Source organism: Euprymna scolopes, chromosome 5 (genome assembly GCF_053919585.1).
Source record: "Euprymna scolopes isolate OS-2025 chromosome 5, ASM5391958v1, whole genome shotgun sequence".
Lineage (NCBI taxonomy): Eukaryota > Metazoa > Mollusca > Cephalopoda > Sepiida > Sepiolidae > Euprymna > Euprymna scolopes.
In genome coordinates this window covers 50328747-50338792 of record NC_136486.1, presented here as the reverse complement: position 1 = coordinate 50338792, position 10046 = coordinate 50328747, and the positions used below count along the sequence as shown (strand labels likewise).

At 32.9% G+C, this 10046-nt stretch overlaps 1 long non-coding RNA gene across 1 annotated transcript in view; it reads left to right on the top strand.

Annotated features, from left to right (window-relative positions):
* Positions 1-369: 369 nt before the first annotated feature.
* The window catches only part of LOC145276806 (uncharacterized), a 196937-nt gene continuing 187260 nt past the window's right edge, over positions 370-10046 (top strand). The window contains exon 1 of the long non-coding RNA XR_013868016.1: positions 370-869. This is a non-coding gene — a long non-coding RNA (uncharacterized LOC145276806). The remainder of the gene's footprint in view (positions 870-10046) is intronic.

Genomic DNA, 10046 nt, shown 5'->3' with positions numbered 1-10046 from the left:
TCCGTAAAACGAAAGCCCTATATCTAGTGGCCAATTTTGACTTTGTGTAATACGAACATTTCCACGATTTTTAACTATGGAATTGCATGACTAATTAATATAACGTATTTTCTTTTATTCGAAAGTAATATTACAGTCAGCCAAGATTAGTCGTGCACATTTAGTGACGTTGCAGATAATAATTACTATGATCGAACCTTTGGCTTTATTTCATACGAGCCGATAAAATCCAAGACACTCTGATTCTAAGGATTCTTACACTACGGTTTCTGACACTTGTCTACATGAGATATGGCTTGATTTTGTTATAGGGGTTACCATCTGGGACATCATCACTTCCCCGTAGGGGCTGGGCTATTATCTGTTACTGGAAGCGCCACTCCCGGGAAATGCTGACGGGTCTGTTACTGAGTGTTTTTGTACCCTCCCAGTAGGAGCTGGTACCCTTCCCCACGTTAACTTGACTTTATGTCCAACCCTGTTGCAAGTAGAGAGTAGGTAACCTCCTCTTCATATGATCGAAGCTGAGCCAAACCATTTTGCACTAAGATTGCAAGCTAAGCATTTTTGTTCGCTGTTGCATAATGAATCTATTCTCAAGGTACGAGTGTACGCGCTCGACGAACATTAGGACCGAGATTTAACACTGCTATCGGCACAAACGAAACTACTACTGCATAGAATGATACCAATTCTGCTGCTGATGATTTTGCTAACACTATTACAGGAACGTTTTTACTACTAATTCTGATACCACTAATACTATACTATCACAATAAGATGACTTACTACTACTACTACTACTACTACTACTACTACCACCACATACCCCAACAATTGGTGTAACTTCTGCTGCTTTCGTTCTAACAGTAAGCTTTACATCGTCCTTGCATCTTTATTTCGTTTTCAAATTTTTTCTTTTCTTTCTTGTATCGTTGATTTCTTTTTTCTATCTTTTACGCTTTTTTCTTCCCTGTCTTTCATTTATTTTCATTTTTTCTTATTTTTTCTTTTTTTTTTTTTTTAGCTGTCACCACTTACTTTTCATTTTCTTTATTAAATTAATATTTCATTCTTTTCTCTTTTGGCTTATTTTTCCTTTCTTTCTTTTCACGTGTTTTCCTTATTCCAATGCATTTTTTATTCCATAGTCGCTTATTTTTTTTCCTTCTGTATATTTTTCTTTCTTTTTCTCTATTTCCTTTCTTTTTTTATCCTTTTCTTTACTTTCGTTTTTGGCTTATTTTCCTTTTTTTCTACTTATTCATTTTTCTTTCCTTTCACTTATTTTCATTTTTTTTTCTTTGTTCTCACTTATTTTATTTCTTCTCGTTTCTCTTTGCTTATATATATATATATATATATATATATATATATATATATATATATATATTGTATTAATCCCTTTTTTTGTTATTTTTCTTTCTTTCATTTTTACGTTTTTTTTTATTTATTTAAAAAAAAATTCCTCTGCATTTATTTGATTTCCCTTTCGCTTACGTTTTCTTTCATTTTCTGCTTATTTATATATTCTCATGGAATTTGTTTTTCTTTTTTCCTTCACTTTTCACTTATTTTAAGTTTTTCTTTTTCATTTACTTTCCGCTTCCTTTTTTCATTTTCACTTCTATTCATTTTTATTTGCTAACATTCCCCTTTTCCACTTATTTTCATTATTTCTTATTTTAATGTAATCGCTATTTACCCTTTTCAAGTTTTCAATAATTTCCTTTGTTTCTTACTTTTACGTTTATTTTTCATTTCAATTTTTCAACTTATTTTCATTACTTTCTTGATTTTCGCTTACCTTTGTTTTTTTTTCGCCTTTCACTTTTTTTTTCTTTATAATTTTATCAACTTTTTCTCTTTCACACTTTTTCCTACTTATTTTTATGCTTTTTTTTTTTTTTTTTTCGTCTTTATTTTTCCTCCTCGTGTCTCCGTCTATTATCTTTCTCCACTTTTCGGTTATTTTCTTTCTTTTTTATGGTTTATTTTCCTATATTTCTCTTTTGTTCTTATTAGTGTTTCCTTTCATCGCATATTTTCTCCTTTTACACGTATTTTCCTTCCTCTGTGTTTAATAATTTCCACATTCTCTTTTTTTTTAACTCGTTTTCCTCTTTAATTGTCTAACTTTTTATTTTTGGATTTGTTTTCAATAATTTTCTCTTCTTTTACGCTTGTTTTCTATTCTTTATTTACAACTGATTTTCTTTCTATTTTTTTCAATCCCTGGTGAATGGACCAATCGAGATTTATACATAAATTTGTCTTTTCTTTCTCGTTTCCATTCGATTTCCTTCCACTTCAACTCGTACTCTATCAATTCTTATCTTCGTTCATACATCTATGTACCTCTATAGAAAAGGCGCCGTCCGATAGTCGGTCAGTCAGTCTGTCACGCTTCAATTTTGTTTGTCACGCTCGTTCGATATAGCATTGTATTTGCTTAACGCACAGATAGAACAGACCCATCTTAAGATTATCCTTTATCATTTCATTTGGGGCAATGTACACACGAGCACACACACACACACACACACACACACACACACACACACACACACACACACACACACACAATATGAACGCTATTAATGCATGAATTACAACTCACTTGAAATTCACAAAATAAGATAAAGAAATCAGAAAAAAAAATCGCCACTTGTACATCCATTTATACATTAATTAGTTTCATGGGAACACTCAAAATGTTTCTATATATGCACTAGCTGTGATGATGAATGAGGATCCACGAATGTTTCACGCTTCCAATACTATCATCGAAATCGCTGAAATCGCCCATTTTCAATCAAATCGATGGACTGCCTGTTCTAGTCGGGAACTCACCACGGTGCACCGAAAGAAAGCTTCACATGCCTCCCCGCAGTGACTTAGTTTACAATACACTGTAGTCTACATTGCACTGTAGAGAACCTAGTCTTGATTTTATATAATTATTTTATATAATAGCTTGAATTAAAGTCTACATTGCAAAAGTCAAGTATCATGGTTCAATTGTGCTCAAAAAATAAACATTCAGTTTGAACCCGCCCCTGTCTTATCAAAGAAACTATTGTTTATTTTATACACTGGACCTTCTGCCAGTGCGGTGAAAAACTTGTCAAATGCACTTATTAGGCTGTATAAAAGGGTGTTAAGTTTGTTCAAAATTGGACTGTTCCTTCTTCAATCGGATTTTTTTCGATTATTGATTCTTGATACTGATCGGAGGCATTCCGATATAAAACCTATCTAAGAACAATCACAGAAGCATAAAGTTCATTTTTGTGAAATTTCAATGAAAAAGGGTCCAGCTATTTCGGAGTTCATAGGGAACGTATCCACCTACCCCACACACGCCAACACAAAGAAAACGTGATTTTATATATAAGTAGATATATTACTGATATTCTCAAACTTAACATATATTTTTAACTTGCATTATTTGGATTATTCGGATCAATGTTCTCATCTTGGGTGTGATTCTCACAACATTTCGCTGATGTAACATTTGCTTTTCTTCGGGTACATGTTGCCGAAATCGGAAAATTTTCTGTCAAACCCGAGCATCTTTTTGTTGAATCTGTGCAGAATTTCGAACAAAACGTTTTATTTAATCCCTTGGTGCAGCATGCTATCGCTCCGTCAGACATTGAATAATTCGCAAGTGTATTCTTAGTATCGCTTGCAGTAAGAATTGAACCCCCAATTTTCAAAAGAATATCACTTAGAACAGAATTTTACTTATTACTTTATACTTTACCCTACGAGCCAGAAACAATATATTTTTAAGAGGCGTACGTTCAAACTGCACGTTTCACAATGGAAATGTGTTTTGGATATAAAGTATGACAAACCGACAGACATACATAACCTATTATATAGATACGCGTGGAGGAATTAAAAAAAAGTATATTTGTGCATTACCCAAATTGTTATTCTGATATTCTTCTCTTCGTTGTTATATTCACAACAGTTTGTCCAATGTGGCCTCTGACCATCTTCAGTTGAATCCTTTCAAATTTACGAACCTTCTATTCGGAATTTTTACGTCCTACACGAGAATCTCCAGGACATTTCGAAGTCGGAAGCCTCTATTTAATCGAAGGGATAGATTGTTCTCATGTCAACAGCCATGACAAGGCATATATTAAATTTATGTTATTATTTGTTATCGTCGTAAGGATTTAACCGCCAACCTCAACCTTTTATAAAGATGTGTAGATGTGAAAAATAAAACTTATTAATGAATTATATCTCTATATTGTTTATTTGTCAATGAATAATTAGAACTGTTGTATCTGCTCCATTAATGGTTAAAGAATAAGAGTTCTTTTTGAAATGAGGCATTTTTGAAAATTTTTGTTGGAATCCAGTACGCCCGTTTTTTGGGCAGCTGAATTTTCTCCATCATTAAAAATCGCACTTGCGTCTAACCTTTACTCTCCTGTTACCAAATAAATCGAATGTGAAGTAAATGTAATTGTCACACGCGTTCTTTTCACATATGTGGCGCACGTGTTCACATCCATTCGCCAATCCCGCAAAAACATTGTTTATAATTCATTTTATTACTATTGCAACCCTACAGAAATCCGCATCTAGGAAGAGCGACCGAAATAGGCAGGCGGATGTTTGTTCGCTGGACGTTTTGTTTAACCGATAAAAGACGAAATAGCTAAAAAAAAAAATACTTTTAGTTTTTTTTGTTTTTTGTTTTTTAATTTAAAACCATTCTTTTTAAAGAACTATAATAATGATTGTAAATTTCAAAATCTTTTTTTTATTTTGTTGGCCTTGGCCAAAATAAAACATCGAACGCATCGATGAGAAACCGCAAGAAAAAGAAAATACTTTTTAAAAGTAATTTATCTTCTCAATGAAAATGAAGAACACTGAATAATAATTTTGTGTTTTTTTATTTTACTTAATTTTATTTATTTCATGGTGTAGCCCAAAGCTCTCTCATCAGCCAAACTATCTGAGATTCATCCCACTATACAAGATACTTGATGGTTAAAAACAATGAAATACAAGAAACTACCTTTCAAAACACATTTCTCCTTGTTCAGTTATTGTTAGTTTTGTTGTTCTTATTTTCCTTCTGTTTTTTCTCTCAAACTACGAAACTGACACACAAGAGAAATGCCAGCAAAATTATGCGTTACTTGCTCTCCACTACAGCACAAAGCCGGGAGATCAGAAACACCAACTTCCAAGAAGGAGGCATTCCGCTCGGCTATATAAATAGATAAGAATTGACTCGTCAGTGTTCCGTGTTTAGGACACTTCAAACGAGATGAAATAAATCAAATCCTCTTGTGAAAGAATAGGTAATTCTTGGGATGTTAAAACTATTAAAACCTAGCTGAATCATATATTTCGTCACAAAGTTAAATGATTCAAGTTATTACCGAGGTTGCCAGAATGAGGTCATGGCTAGTACGAAAACAACTGGCCATGCGAGTTCGTACTGTCTTCAATTTGCGATGTGTGCATTCCCCAAATCGGTCGGATTCATTCAGATAACGTAAACTTCCATATATTTATCCTATACCAAAATATCATAGATTTCAAATGTTCTGTCATATATGATTCGTTTTTCTTTTATTTGCAATACAGAATTGTGTCCAAGCATTTATACACGCATGTAGTCCGTTTGTCGCCTAGTGTGTCAGCCCTATTTACAATATTATTTTTATCGTTATGTCTTAATTAGTATGTTAGTATATCTTAAATAGTATTTTCCTTGATGTGTCTTAAATAGTATTATTGTTGGTATGTCTTAAATAGTATTGTTGTTGGTATGTCTTGAATAGTATTTTCGTTGGTATGTCTTGAATAATATTATTGTTGGTATGTCTTAAATAGCATTATTGTTGGTATGTCTTAAATAGTATGTTAGAAATAGTATTTTCATAAGTTTGTTTTAAATTTTATTGTTGTAGTTATGTCTCAAGTAGTATTTTTCTTGGTATATCTTAACTAGTACTTTCGTTAGTTTGTTTAAAATTGTATCTTTGTTCGTATGTCCTTAATACTATTTTGTTTAGTATTTTAATCGATACATCTTAAATAATATTTTTGTCATTACAAATTAAATAGTATTTTCTTTTAATAATTTAATTTAAGATTTGTCTGAAAAAAATTTTTCGTTTGGGTGTTTTATATAGTACTTTAATCGGTATATCTTAAATAGTATTTTAATAGGTGTATTCTCTTTGGTAAATCTTAATTAATATTATTATATAATTATGTATGTCTAAACGAATATTTTTGTCGTTATGTTTTATATAATATTTTCACCAGTATATAATAAATAATGCTTCAGTTAGTATGTCTTAAATAGAATTTTCATTGGTTTGTCTTAAATAGTATTGTGGATAATATATCTTTACTAGTATTTTCGTCGGTTTGTTTTAAATAGTATTGTCTTTTCTATGCCTTAAATAATATTTTGGTCAGTTTTTCTTACAAAGTATTTCGTTCGTATGTCTTAAATAGAATTTTAATCGATATGTCTGAATAAGTATTTTTATTAGTATGCGTTAAATATTATTATCTGTAGAATGTCTTAAGTAATATTTCCATTTGCTTGTCTTAAATAGTACAATCGTCGTTTTGTCCGAACGAATATTTTCGTTAGTATAACTGAAATAGAATTTTAGTTGGTATATCTTAAATAGTAATTAATTTATTTTATTTAGTAGGTCTTGAATAGTATTTCATTGGTTTGCCTTAAATACTATATTAATTAGTTTGTCTGAAATAATATTTTCGTTAGTATGTCGTTAATGCTACTTTAATCAGTGTTTTTTATAGTATGTTTCTTTGCTATGCCTTAAATAGCATTTTCACCCCCATGCCTTCAATAATATTTGGTTGGTTTGTCTTAAGCAGTGTTTTCTTTGGTATGTATTTATCGTATTTTCATCGATATGTCTTAAAAAGTATTTTCGTCGGTGTGCCTCAAATAGCATTTTCGTCTATATGTTTTAAGTTGCATTTTCGTCGGTATGTCTTTAAATAGTGTTTTCGTTGGTTTGATTTAAATGATATTGTGGTCGATTTGTCTTAAATAGTATTTTCGTGACTTTATTACGTTTACTTTTGCGATTTTTTGTAGAAATCCGGTGCAAAAATGAAATACCCCCGCCAACCCAAAACAAGCAAAGTGCAGGTTGTTGCAATCCTGTATCTCTATAACACGACCATTCGCCCATGTATGGAGTATTGTTGTCATATTTAGGCTGGTGCATCTGCTACTAGTCTCTCACTCCTCTACAGGGTTCAAAAGGGAGTCACCAACTTAATACGTCCTGAACTGTTATCTAGGCTTTAGCCTCTGTCCTATCGACGAAATGTAACATCCCTCTGCCTGTTCTACAAGTATTTTAATGGTGAATGCTCTGACGAACTGCAAGCACTTGTACCCCCTCGACGTAAATACCCCCAACAAACCCGACAATCAGCAAAATCCCATCCCTTCACAGTAGAAATCCCTAGATGTAAGAGAGCCTTCTACTCCAGTAGTTTCTTCCCCAGAACCGCTGGACTTTGGAATACCCTTCCGAGTTCCTGCTTCCCCAACTGTACTGACATGCAGTAGTTCAAGTGTAACGTGAACCGACATCTTGCTGCCTAACTTCCCACATAGTACACCTGTAGCTTATGTCCTTGATAGTATTTCCCTACATTAAAGTGGTAATGTGCCTTGTTTGGGGTGAAATTGTAATAAAAAACAACAAAAAAAATATTCATAAAAAGTCTACAATTCATTCATATAATTGTGTCATGCTCATAAAAAACATGTTTTCCTTTATATTTTTACCTTTACATAAACTCGCGCACACAGTTTTCTACAATTCCGCGATGCATTCCGCAGTGGCGTTTATACTGCATATTTACAATAAAATTCTAAACTTAATCCTAACCCAAACATAACCTAACTCTAACCCGGCTCATGTCTCAACAGTGTATATAAAAACAGTAGATGTGCAATACTTTGTTTTTCTTTCAAAATTAATTTTTTATTAGTTGCTGGGTTTGTTTTTTTTTTTCTATAAAATACCGTATGTTTGCGAAATTATGTTTTAACTGTTTGTTAATTTACAACGCTTACAGAATACTTGCTCAGATGGGACTGTGGTTAACGTAAACGGCTATTAACAGTAAAATTGAGATTTTGATTCCCAGCAATTTTTTATTACACTCCTACATTCCTGGCTGCATAATGTTTTTATATAATAATATTACAAGACAATATATTCATGTCAAAACAATACAGAAAAATCTTTATGATGTACGATACGGAGCGAAAATATCATATTCCAAGCAATGTCACGTAAATTGATAAAGTAATACGTTTCCATTTATATCGACCTCTCTCTCTCTCTCTCTCTCTCTCACACACACACACACACACATATATATATATATATATATATATATATATATATATATATATATACAAAACACTGTACAGAAAGTCAGAAAAACATTGGTACCCTCGGTTTCAAGTCCAACATAAGGGGAATAAGTTAATGGTAAATAACGTTAGGCTTTCGTCAGCCATGTTGTTTTCTGAAACAGAAAACAATATGGCTTATGCTAGGCTTGAAACCGAAAGTACCAATGATTTTCTGACTTTCTGTATAGTTTTAAATAAATATTAAGCTCTTATATTGAAACTTTTTCCTTGTAATCGAGCACTTTGTTGGAATTCTTTCTCATTAATCAGTAAACATATATATATATATATATATATATATATATATATATATGTATGTATATATATATATATATATCTTTCCCAGCCACTCACCCATGTATATATATATATATATATATATATATATATATATATATATATATATATATATAGAGAGAGAGAGAGAGAGAGAGAGAGAGATTTTTCACTATATATCATTTTCTGCATTGTTACGGGACTGCTGCGCCACTTTCATTAAAAAGAAAAGCATGAGTCAATATATCTTATGTTATACTAGACACTAAATAGTAAAATAGAATACACTCCCAAGTCTCGATTGAGTAAATTGTCTATAAGAAAAGTCCGATATAACATCGTCTTTATCTGTTTATTCTATTAACCTATCCAAGAGGTTGGGCACAAGGTCAAGTGTTAAGCTGAAAAGCTAGTGCTTGGTGGTTAGCGTACTAATGTCATAAAAATACATGAGAAGCTCCGTCGGCCTTCCCTTGGTAGGGCGCATCATGTGATGAACTACTCTCTTCCCAAAGAGAAGGTAAAGCTTGGGAAGGTGACCAAATGAGCACATTCAGACCAACAGCTACAAAATCACTATCGAACTGATTGTCTAGAGTCTATTCCCGGCGTGTCTATAAGTTATTTGCTTATACCCACATTTTTTTCTCGTCGTTCGGGACTCAAGAAATGCCGGTTTAGGAGAATTGCGGTTAGTGATTACACAACCCTTTTTGCACTGTTTCACGATTAATTATGCTAGTCTTACAGGGGGTCTCTATTATTTCTAAAGATTGAAAATAGACATATAACGAAAATAGGTTTTCAGATAAACGTACACACTGACAAAGAAACAGATACAAAAGCCCCTCACAATCACACTCTCTTCTTCCTGTGCTCGTCTCTCTCCCGCTCTACCTCTCCCTCCTTTATAGTTCTTTCTTTTGACTTACTGTCCATAACTTGTAGGGTAACATGCATTTCGAAAGATGCTGTGAGAAATTTGGGTGAGCCGTGGTCGAGTTGTAGTTGAGTCGGGGGTGACCGACAATGGGTTATAGATTGCAGGAGAGGAAGTGATTTCGGCAAAAAGCTTCTCTGCTACTCCTGCTGCTTGGGAAATAGAGAAAATAAATATTTGGCCGATGGTCAGAGAACCCGGCGGCCTAGGGCTGGTGCATAATATATCCAGGCCTTACTTTCTAAAATGATGGACGTTGAGTTTTGCTGGAGGCTGTAGCCGAGGCAAACACGAAAAGAAACGGAAGGACGGTAGGCAGGTTCCCGTAGTTCTCACTGATTATATTCATTTCTC